We start from the raw sequence: 10,067 nt of genomic DNA on the forward strand, positions 1-10,067 counted from the left end.
GCCAACTTTCCTCATTGAACAATGAGGAAATAGAGCACATGTTCTCTATTTGGCTCGACGAGGAACTCGTCGGCTTCCTCGGCCGAAAGTGTACACACGGCCGGGTTTCTCGGCAGAATTCAGCTCCGATCGAGTTTCTGGCTGAATTCTGCCGAGAAACTCGGTCGTGTGTACGGGGCCTGACAGTTCGCCAAATCGGCTTAAAGGCTCTTTTACTGTAAGGCTGGAAGTTCGGGAATTAAATCCTGTGGCAGAGGATCCCTGACTATCCATCTTTCGTTCTCAGACGGTCTGTGGCAGAGACTGTTCTTATACTGTCCGTGCATCACTCCGGCTGCTAGGCCATGTGAGAGGGGTCTATCCGGGTGAGAAATACCCACTTCAGAGAGAGTGGTGAATACTGTAACTTTAGTCAATTTTGTGTGCTCTGAGCCACGTACCTGAACCTTCCCCTTCTCTCCTTCTACCTTCCACTTTCTTCGCAAGTTTTATGCAGCAAAATTAAAACCTAATGCCGCGTACACACGATCATTTTTCAGCATGAAAAAAACGTTGTTTTTAAAAAGCGTCATTTAACCACTTCAATACCGGCCAATAGGCATATGACGTCCACAGATGGGATCTCCCATCCTGGGTGGACGTCATATAACGTCCTGGACTTTGCCGGGGGATATCTGAATGATGCCTGCAGCTAGAGGCATCATTCAGATATCCATGTCTTCAGCCGGCGATCCTGCGCACCATAAGAACGATCATAGCGGCGGTTCCGCCGCTTGATCGTTCTTATAGGCAGCGGGAAGGGACATCCCCCCTCCCGCCGCCATCCGGTGCTTCTCCGGGCTCTCCTGTGCCATCGGGGGCCCGGAGAAGGAATCGTCTTGCGCAAGCAGGAAGCATAGAGATGACTGGTGACCAGATGGACAATGTGGACAATTTCTACAGACTTTCCTCCCCTGACTACGAATCTAGAGGTAACGTGCAAAACCCAATCTAAACCAGCAGCTCCTACGGGGGTGGTGCTACACCAGCAGTGACGGCTGGTGACGTTTTAGGATGGGGGGGCGCAAGACCCCGACCCTCCACATTTGGTCCCTCCCACTTTTCATAAGCCACACCTCATAGAATCCACCCACTCTGTCGCCTGTATTCTACTTGCTTCCACCCATAGTGTCAGGAGTATACATCTCAGCATCACAGGACAGAGTATATAGCCCCAGCATCACAAATCATGGTATACAGCGCAGCCTTACAGATTGGTGCAAACAAACTAAAAAATTACACTGTTAGTAATGAAGGACTCAAAATGGGCATTAGATTATCAGAGACTGCGGACATACTGCACAAGATTACCAGAGACTGCGGACATACTGCACAAGATTACCAGAGACTGCGGACATACTGCACAAGATTACCAGAGACTGCAGACATACTGCACAAGATTACCAGAGACTGCGGACATACTGCACGATATTACCAGAGACTGCGGACAAACTGCACGAAATTACCAGAGACTGCGGACATACTGCACAATAGCAGTATGTCCGCAGTCTCTGGTAATTTCTTGCAGTTTGTCCGCAGTCTCTGGTAATATTGTGCAGTATGTCCGCAGTCTCTGGTAAAAAACAAGTTAATAAGCGCGGGGGGGATGTCGGCCGCTATTTTCGCCGATTGCACAGACATGGCGCTACTCATACTGCACTGTGCCCGGTGCACATAAGGACCTTTTTCCGATTTTTTTTTATTTAAAGGAACATGTTTAAATAATTTTTTTTTTAATTATTATTATTATTATTTTTTTACTGACTTGGGGGGAGGGGGGGGGGGGCTGTGATCTTCCTATACAGTGGGGGAGATGTGGACCATATTACAGTGGGGGAGATGCCTGTGGATATTACAGTGGGGGAGATGTCTGTGGATATTACAGTGGGGTGATTGTGGATATTACAGTGGGGAGATGTCTGTGGATTACAGTGGGGGATATGTCTGTGGATATAACAGTGGGGGAGATGTCTGTGGATTACAGTGGGGGAGATGTCTGTGGATTACAGTGGGGAGATGTCTGTGGATATTACAGTGGGGGAGATGTCTGTGGATATTACAGTGGGGAGATGTCTGTGGATATTACAGTGGGGGGGATGTCTGTGGATATTACAGTGGGGAGATGTCTGTGGATATTACAGTGGGGGGGATGTCTGTGGATATTACAGTGGGGAGATGTCTGTGGATTACAGTGAGGAGATGTCTGTGGATATTACAGTGGGGAGATGTCTGTGGATATTACAGTGGGGGGATGTCTGTGGATATTACAGTGGGGGAGATGTCTGTGGATATTACAGTGGGGGAGATGTCTGTGGATATTACAGTGGGGAGATGTCTGTGGATATTACAGTGGGAGAGATGTCTGTGGATATTACAGTGGGGGAGATGTCTGTGGATATTACAGTGGGGGGGATGTCTGTGGATATTACAGTGGGGGAGATGTCTGTGGATATTACAGTGGGGAGATGTCTGTGGATATTACAGTGGGGAGATGTCTGTGGATATTACAGTGGGGAGATGTCTGTGGATATTACAGTGGGGGAGATGTCTGTGGATATTACAGTGGGGACTATATATGGTGGTGATCCGAAAAATGTATGTGCGTTATAATTAATCGAAATAAGTTGATTAATCGATTAAAAAAACAAAACAATTAATCGAACACAAAAAGCCTCGGGAGGGGTGTGCTGCTTGTAAAAGCAATCCCGTGGGATTGCTTTTAAAAGAGAGCCGACCATCAGCTTTAAAAGAACATACTGGGGTAATGCTTGCAGCTGAATGGCATCATCCCGCTTGAAGTCCAGTAACGTACGGGTACATCGCTGATCGGCAAATGGTTAAAGTCTTGTAGGAAGGCAGAGTCTGTGTTGTCTTTACCAACCAGGAACTTGTTTCCATTTCTCACCTGGCCTAGAAAAATGGCAGCCAAGATCTAAACATTACTAAAAGCATGAACACTTGTGCCTGTCTGCATTAGGATTAGCTCACCATGGTGATCACATAATCAGGAACAGTATTTTGGTCCCTGAAGCATTCGCCAGTCCCCAGTGTTCTCATACCATTCAGTAGCTCTGTATAAATTGATTAGTGACCCATGCTGTAGCACCATGATAAATTAGCCCCTTTGGGGCCATAAAGCATCCTCAGACAGCCCCAATTTTCCCATAACTTGGATTAAGCTGTCCATCTATATGATGTCATGTGGTCATGAAAACCCCCTTGTGATCTCCAGTGTATATGAGAGATTTTGGGGATTACACCAGCCAGCATGGATCGTACCAATTAAAGGTATATACAGGTGAATGCTGCTTATTGATAAGGTAATTCATCCTACAGTTTGGTGCAGCCTTTCCACCATTACAATTCCCCCTGGAATAAACAGGGATTGGTGAGGTGAATACAGAGCTGAGATTTAAGACCCCATCACCTGATCCCGGGATGTGAAATACCATTTAGACAGAGGCTTTGAGAATGGATTTTATATACATTTATATATAGCAATTTTACACTAGCAGCTTTTCTTCTATCAGAGAACACTACGAATAACACAATATGAATTGCTACATAAGTAGGATTTTTAGCTATTTACCTGTGTCTGCTGTCCATTCCCATGAGCAATTTCCATAACATCGTGAGCCTGAAGCCTCTAACATAAAACACTCTTCTTCCCTATGTTATCAACAATAAAGCGGCTATCGCACACAATGTAGCTTATTCCAGCCATTTGTATGTTTATTAAAAGTCAGCAGCAACAAAAAGTGTAGCTGCTGGCTTTTAACCACTTGCCGTCGCCGCACCGTCATTATACGTCCACAAGGTGGCTCTCCTAGGCGAGACCACGTAAATGGACGTCGGGGAACGGGAGCTGTGTGTGTAAACACACAGCTCTCGTTCCTGTCAGCAGGGGAAATGCTGATTTTCTGTTCATACAATGTATGAACAGAAAATCAGTGTTTCCCCTAGTGAGGCCACCCCCCCCCCACAGTAAGAACACACCCAGGCATACTTAACCCCTTCCCCGCCCCCTAGTGTTAACCCCTTCACTGCCAGTGGCATTTTTATAGTAATCTAATGCATTTTTATAGCACTGATCGCTATAAAAATGCCAATGGTCCCAAAAATGTGTCAAAAATGTCCGAAGTGTCCGCCATAATGACGCAATACCGAAAAAAAAAATGCTGATCGCCGCCATTACTAGTAAAAAAAATATTAATAAAAATGCCATAAAAATACCCCCTATTTTGTAAACGCTATAACTTTTGCGCAAACCAATCAATAAACGCTTATTGCGATTTTTTTTACGAAAAATATGTAGAAGAATACGTATCGGCCTAAACTGAGGAAAAAAAATGTTTTTTTATATATTTTTGGGGGATATTTATTACAGCAAAAAGTAAAAAATATTCATTTTTTTCAAAATTGTCGCTCTATTTTTGTTTATAGCGCAAAAAATAAAAAACGCAGAGGTGATCAAATACCACCAAAAGAAAGCTCTATTTGTGGGAAAAAAAGGACGCCAATTTTGTTTGGGAGCCACGTTGCACGACCGCGCAATTGTCTGTTAAAGCGACGCAGTCCCGAATCGCAAAAAGTACTCTGGTCTTTGGGCAGCAATATGGTCCGGGGGGTAAGTGGTTAATAACCAGGCACTTACCTGCTCCAGCGACGCGCCGGCCGAGGCTCCGCTCCTCTCCCCCCCTCCCCGGCCGGCGTCTTCATCTTCAGTGTGGGCACCCGGCCGTGACAGCTTTCGGCTTCACGGCCGGGCACCCACTGCACATGCGCGAGCGGCGCGGCACTGCGCATGCGCGAGCGGCGCGGCCCGGCGCCGCGCCCTGTAATTGGCCAGGAGATCGCCTAGGACCTGTGACGTGTCCTAGGCGATCGCCTACAGCAGCCACTTCCTGAAGGCGACTAAGCTTAGTCGCCAACAGGAAGGAGGAAGTGGGACAGGAAGTCCCACTCGTGCTGAAGCCCCCACTCCCCCCCCAAAAAAATTACATGCCAAATGTGGCATGTAAGGGGGAGAGGAGTGGGTTAAGAGGAAGTTCCAAATTTGGGTGGAACTCCTCTTTAATCCAGAAAATACGATACATGATAGCTCTTACTGGAAACTGATTTGTAGTCCTCTCAACAGGCAATTTGCCGAAAGAAAACCAAAAGCACAACCCCTGATATGAACGTTTAAGGCTCAGTTCACATATATGCGGTGCAGGACAACCCATGTGATTCGAATAAGAATCGCATTGCATTCAAATCACTTGTGATGTCTGTGTGGTGAGATTTGAGCTATTCATTTACATCAAATCATACAAATAAAAGGCGCAAGGAAGGAAACGCACAGGATTTTGCTGCGTTTCCCACACAGCACCTATACAGTGCCTTGAAAAAGTATTCACACCCCTTGAAATTTTCCACATTTTGTATTTTATTGGGATTTTATGTGATAGACCAACACAAAGTGGCACATAATTGTGAAGTGGAAGGAAAATGATAAATAGTTTTCAAAATATTTTACAAATAGATATCTGAAAAGTGTGGCCTGCATTTGTATTTAGCCCCCTTTACTCTATTTTTTTTTCATTCTTTATTCTTTTTTTAATCTCCTACGAGCATTTAACAATTCGTTAAAAACAGGAAAAAAGTATTCCTTATATGTATCATAATCTTTTTTTTTTAAATCAGAAAAATGGTTTATTGTGCCAAAAAAAATAAGATACAGGAATATAGATCAGAACATATGACAATTACAAAATATCATCACAGGGATACAAGTACCTTACATATGCTAGAACAGAGGCACCAGAAGATTACAGAAACCATATACTGTCAATGACAAAGTTTACACAGTGCCGGGTAGGCGAGAAACCGCCTCACCCCCCAACACAATCAAACACTAGGCCAACGGGCCACATCTGAAATCCTGCATTCCACAGTCTGCCCAAACATTCAGAACCACTTCCCACCATTAATGTAAACTCTCGTGCCCACAGTATAATGCCCACTGAGATATATACTTCAAACATGGTCAGGTGTATCATAATCTTAGTACAGATACAGAAAGTGAGATCACCTTAATTGGCATATTGGGAGAGAGAAAAAACAAAAAAGGGGAAAACAAGAAATAGCATTTACTGGAGTAGAAGAGCCTACCGGGCTAGGAGGTCTATATATTATTTTACCCACTTTCGAAATTATAATTATACTCTTTCTCATCCCTCCCCACTGTTTATTCCTCCCCACTTAGTGCTACTCCATTAGTCTCTTTACCGTTGGTTTCATAGGGCAGTTACCTCGTCCGGTTGTCTCCCCCCCCATCTAAGTCCCGAGACTACAATAACCATGACTCTACTGGAATATCACGCATTTGGCTTTTCAATCAGATATTATATTTTGGTTATTCTCCACCCCTACTGTGGTTCTTACCCCCTAGAGAGGAGCACCCCCTTTCTCCAACCATGGCTTCCACATCTCTTCAAAGTCCTTAAGATTACCTCTTTTTATGTAGACTGCTCTTTCTTTGCAGATTGACTCATTTATTACCCTGATCCATTCTCTTACTGCCGGGGGCGTTGTCGCCTGTCATCTCATGTCTATTAATTTTCTGGCTTGAAACAAACATCTCAAAATTGCAACTGTTATACTCCTCTTCTCCTCCCGTTCCTTCCGGTATCCCAGTACACACAGTGTGGCCTCCATCTCCAAAGGTGTTCCAAATGTGCCGCTCAAAATATTAAGCACTCCCTCCCAGTACCGAAACAGCTTTGGGCAGCGCCACATCATGTGTACTAGGTCTCCAGGCCCCTGACACCTAGGACATTTATCGTCTGGTCTTCTTCCGTACTTGAACAGGCGCTTAGGCGTATAATAAGCTCTATTAAAATTCTCCCTCAAGTCCAGGAACCTCCTATACCTATCACCCTTATACAGTTGTCTCAGCCTTTTAATACCATGCATTTCCCATTCCCCCACCTTTCCTATCTGGAGGATTTCCCGCAGGTTTTCCATATTTTAGTTATCATTTTTATTGTTGGGTTCCTATATCTAAAGGAATCTGCCTCTAATACTTCAATAATAGTATCATGTGCAGCTCCATTCAGCATTACAGGCATACCCCACTTTTAAGTACACAATGGGACCGGGGCATGTATGTAAAGCGAAAATGTACTTAAAGTGAAGCAATACCTTTTTTCACTTCTAAATGTGTGCACTGCATTGCAATAGTCATTTACAAGCATAACTGATTTGAATAATGCATTGATAACTAAAATAAACACAATATTCAAATACAAATTGTAAGCTTACCCCATCTCATTGTTGTTGCAAGGCCAGAGCAGCTGAGAGAATTCATTGTGGTAGGAACGGTGAAGGCATACAGGTATCTTCTGTTTCACTAGTCAAATCTTCAAAGGTGAGATGCTTTCTTGCTGGCGAAATGGGTGTACTACAAGAAGAAATCAGAGTAGGAGCAGGACTTGATGGTGATGTCAGAGCTGGAAATGGACTGTCAGGTATGCAGGTATCTTCTGTTTCACAAGTCAAGTCTTCAAAAACTAGGCGCTTTCTTGCTGGAGAATTGGGTGTACTACAAGTAGCAATAGGAGCAGGACACAGTGGTGATGTCAGAGCTGGAAACAGACTGTCAGTTGATGATGATCTGGGATCCAAATGACTGTCAGTCAATGTTGATGATCTGCGTGCTGATGGACTTTTAGAAAAGTATGTTTCTATGGAGGTTTGAAGTGTAGCTCTCTTTTTCTCCCTGTAGATTTCTTTGTAGCAGGCATACGCCCCTGAGATGTTAGCATTGACTTTGGAACTTCTTTCAAAATCCCTATCATGCTTTTCATATAGAGCCATGGCGCTATCAAGATGACGGAAAGCTTCAAAGAGAATTTTTGAAGTTAAACCTTCAGGCTGATGAATGATCTCAACCCCATCCTTCTTCTCTCTCCTCTTCAAGTTCTAGAAGATCTTCATTGCTGAGGGACTCAGTGTGGGACGCAAGCAGTTCAGCAACATCTTCTGGCTCCACTTCCAGCTCTAACTGCCTTGCCATATCTACAATATTTTCAGTAACAGTAGCTACATGATCGTCACAGCCTTCTGAATCATCAACTAACTGTGGGCATATTTTTTTCCAGGCCCTTTTCATTGTGGTTTCCTTCATGTCATTCCAAGCATCTCTTAGGCCCCGTACACACGACCGAGTTTCTCGGCAGAATTCAGCCAGAAACTCGGTCGGAGCTGGATTCTGCCGAGAAACTCGGTCGTGTGTACACTTTTCAGCGAGGAAGCCGACGAGGAACTCGTCGGGCCGAAATGAGAACATGTTCTCTATTTCCTCGTTGTTCAATGAGGAAAGTCAGCCCGCCGAGATCTCGGCGGCTTCCACACTGAACTCGACGAGGAACTCGATGTGTTTGGCACGTCGAGTTCCTCGGACGTGTGTACGGGGCCTCACAGTTTTAATGCAATCCAAGATGTTGTAGCTTTTCCAGAATTTGGATAGGACTTCTTTACCTTCTCCTTCTTCTTTGTCTATTGCTGCAATACACTTAATGAATGTTCTTTTTAAGTAGTTTAACTTGAAGGTGGCAATGACGCATTGATCCATTTGCTGCAGTAGTGAGGTAGTATTTGGTGGTAGGAACTGCACTTGAATGTTAGGGTTCAGCTCATCTAGTGTTCGAGGGTGTCCAGGGGCATTATCAACAAGCAGCAAAATGTGGAAAGGGATATTGTTGTCCTTGCAATAGGCTTTCACCTCTGGAACAAAGCAGGTGTCAAACCAATCTTCAAAAAGGGCTGCAGTAACCCATGCTTTTTTGTTAGCTCTCCGATGCACTGGAAGCCTAGTTTTAACATAGTTCTTCAAAGCTCTTGGATTTTCCCATCTGTAAATTAGCAAAGGCTTTAGCTTTAAGGTACCAGAAGCATTGCCACCTAACAGAAGGGTTATTCTATCTTTAGCTGGCTTGTAGCCTGACATTGATCTTTCCTGTATTGCGATGAAGGTTCTTGCAGGCATCTTCTTCCAGAATAGACCAGTCTCATCCACATTAAAAATCTGATCCATGGAGTAGCCTCCATCTTGAATAATTTTGGCAAGATCGCTTGGATAGCTTTCTGCAGCCTTATGATCTGCAGCAGCTGCCTCTCCTTGTATTTTAATGTTATGTAGGTTAGACCTTTTCTTGAACCTATCAAACCATCCACGGCTTGCAGAAAATTCTGCATTCTTTGCTGTCTCACCTTTCTTAGCCTTCAGGTCATTGAATAGACTTAAGGCTTTAGTTTGTATAATTGCCTGGTTGACAGGAACATGACGTGTAGTCTGATTTTCTATCCAAAGTATTAAGATTCTCTCTATGTCTGCAACAATGCTATCCCTTTTTCGAATTGTTGTTGTGTTAACAGGTGTAGCACTCTTGATTTCTGCAAGAAGTTTTTCTCTGTTTTTCATGACGGTGTTAACTGTAGTCCGAGTGTAGCCTAGCCTTCGGCCTATTTCAGCTTGAGTTACACCTTCATCATACAATTTAATCATTTTAGCCTTCATATCCAAGTTAATTGATTTACGGCTTTTTTTGGTACTATCTGCCATTATTCAATGTGTACCTGCAACAATCCAAACAAGATTATGCAGACTGCAATTCTGGGCTGGCTGGCAAACAACTCTGGGCTGGCGGGCAATGCTGGGCTGGCTGGCGGACACCTCTGGGCAATGCTGGGCTGGCACCTCTGGGTCTTGGTGCTGGCTGGTGGGTACCTCTGGGCCTTGGTGCTGGCTGGCAGACACCTCTGGGCCTTGGTACTGGCTGGCGGGCACCTCTGGGTCTTGGTGCTGGCTGGTGGGTACCTCTGGGCCTTGGTGCTGGCTGGTGGGTACCTCTGGGCCTTGGTGCTGGCTGGAGGGCACCTTTGGGCCTTGGTGCTGGCTGGCGGGCACCTCTGGGCCTTGGTGCTGGCTGGCGGGCACCTCTGGGCCTTGGTGCTGGCTGGCGGACACCTCTGGGCTGGCAGGC

General features: G+C 44.9%; 1 pseudogene; it reads right to left on the bottom strand.

Annotated features, from left to right (window-relative positions):
• Positions 1-7,386: 7,386 nt before the first annotated feature.
• Positions 7,387-9,646, bottom strand: LOC120915842 (annotated as a pseudogene).
• Positions 9,647-10,067: the final 421 nt, after the last annotated feature.

Source organism: Rana temporaria, chromosome 10 (assembly GCF_905171775.1).
Source record: "Rana temporaria chromosome 10, aRanTem1.1, whole genome shotgun sequence".
Lineage (NCBI taxonomy): Eukaryota > Metazoa > Chordata > Amphibia > Anura > Ranidae > Rana > Rana temporaria.